We start from the raw sequence: 2,617 nt of genomic DNA, 5'->3' as shown, positions 1-2,617 counted from the left end.
AATCTACAAAATCATGACTTTTTACCAAGATTCAACGGCTGAATTGCAAGAAAACAGCAGAATTCTGCACGAAATGATCAAAATTCTTACAGAAAACCGCATATTTCGATGCAAAACGACGATTTCTCGCCGATTTTCGTTGTTTTCTGGCTTGAATTCGCAAAGAAGAACACGAAATCTACAAAATCATCACTTTTTACCAAGATTCAACGGCTGAATTGCAAGAAAACAGCAGAATTCTGCACGAAATCATCAAAATTCTTACAGAAAACCGCATATTTCGATGCAAAACGATTATTTCTCGCCGATTTTCGTTGTTTTCTGGCTTGAATTCGCAAAGAAGAGCACGAAATCTACAAAATCATGACTTTTTACCAAGCTTCAACGGCTGAATTGCAAGATAACAGCAGAATTCTGCACGAAATCATCAAAATTCTTACAGAAAACCGCATAATTCGATGCAAAACGACGATTTCTCGCCGATTTTCGTTGTTTTCTGGCTTGAATTCGCAAAGAAGAGCACGAAATCTACAAAATCATGACTTTTTACCAAGATTCAACAGCTGAATTGCAAGAAAACAGCAGAATTCTGCACGAAATCATCAAAATTCTTAGAGAAAACTGCATATTTCGATGCAAAACAACGATTTCTCGACGATTTTCGTTGTTTTCTATCTTGAATTCGCCAAGAAGAACACGAAATCTACAAAATCATGACTTTTTACCAAGATTCAACGGCTGAATTGCAAGAAAACAGCAAAATTCTGCACGAAATCGTCAAAATTCTTAGAGAAAACCGCATATTTCGATGCAAAACGACGATTTCTCGCCGATTTTCGTTGTTTTCTGGCTTGAATTCGCAAAGAAGAGCACGAAATCTACAAAATCATGACTTTTAACCAAGATTCAACGGCTGAATTGCAAGAAAACAGCAAAATTCTGCACGCAATCATCAAAATTCTTACAGAAAACCGCATATTTCGATGCAAAACAACGATTTCTTGCCGATTTTCGTTGTTTTCTGGCTTGAATTCGCAAAGAAGAGCACGAAATCTACAAAATCATCACTTTTTACCAAGATTCTACGGCTGAATTGCAAGAAAACAGCAGAATTCTGCTCGAAATCATCAAAATTCTTACAGAAAACCGCATATTTCGATGCAAAACGACGATTTCTCGCCGATTTTCGTTGTTTTCTGGCTTGAATTCGCAAAGAAGAGCACGAAATCTACAAAATCATCACTTTTTACCAAGATTCTACGGCTGAATTGCAAGAAAACAGCAGAATTCTGCACGAAATCATCAAAATTCTTACAGAAAACCGCATATTTCGATGCAAAACAACGATTTCTCGCCGATTTTCGTTGTTTTCTGGTTTGAATTCGCAAAGAAGAGCACGAAATCTACAAAATCATCACTTTTTACCAAGATTCTACGGCTGAATTGCAAGAAAACAGCAGAATTCTGCACGAAATCATCAAAATTCTTACAGAAAATCGCATATTTCGATGCAAAACGACGATTTCTCGCCGATTTTCGTTGTTTTCTGGCTTGAATTCGCAAAGAAGAGCACGAAATCTTCAAAATCATGACTTTTTACCAAGCTTCAACGGCTGAATTGCAAGATAACAGCAGAATTCTGCACGAAATCATCAAAATTCTTACAGAAAACCGCATATTTCGATGCAAAACGACGATTTCTCGCCGATTTTCGTTGTTTTCTGGCTTGAATTCGCAAAGAAGAGCACGAAATCTACAAAATCATGACTTTTTACCAAGATTCAACGGCTGAATTGCAAGAAAACAGCAGAATTCTGCACGAAATGATCAAAATTCTTACAGAAAACCGCATATTTCGATGCAAAACGACGATTTCTCGCCGATTTTCGTTGTTTTCTGGCTTGAATTCGCAAAGAAGAACACGAAATCTACAAAATCATCACTTTTTACCAAGATTCAACGGCTGAATTGCAAGAAAACAGCAGAATTCTGCACGAAATCATCAAAATTCTTACAGAAAACCGCATATTTCGATGCAAAACGATTATTTCTCGCCGATTTTCGTTGTTTTCTGGCTTGAATTCGCAAAGAAGAGCACGAAATCTACAAAATCATGACTTTTTACCAAGCTTCAACGGCTGAATTGCAAGATAACAGCAGAATTCTGCACGAAATCATCAAAATTCTTACAGAAAACCGCATAATTCGATGCAAAACGACGATTTCTCGCCGATTTTCGTTGTTTTCTGGCTTGAATTCGCAAAGAAGAGCACGAAATCTACAAAATCATGACTTTTTACCAAGATTCAACAGCTGAATTGCAAGAAAACAGCAGAATTCTGCACGAAATCATCAAAATTCTTAGAGAAAACTGCATATTTCGATGCAAAACAACGATTTCTCGACGATTTTCGTTGTTTTCTATCTTGAATTCGCCAAGAAGAACACGAAATCTACAAAATCATGACTTTTTACCAAGATTCAACGGCTGAATTGCAAGAAAACAGCAAAATTCTGCACGAAATCGTCAAAATTCTTAGAGAAAACCGCATATTTCGATGCAAAACGACGATTTCTCGCCGATTTTCGTTGTTTTCTGGCTTGAATTCGCAAAGAA

Source organism: Gnatocerus cornutus, unplaced genomic scaffold (assembly GCF_029298725.1).
Source record: "Gnatocerus cornutus isolate USDA-ARS CGAHR unplaced genomic scaffold, icGnaCorn1.1 ctg00000061.1, whole genome shotgun sequence".
Taxonomy (NCBI): Eukaryota; Metazoa; Arthropoda; class Insecta; order Coleoptera; family Tenebrionidae; genus Gnatocerus; species Gnatocerus cornutus.
This window is presented reverse-complemented; position numbering follows the sequence as displayed.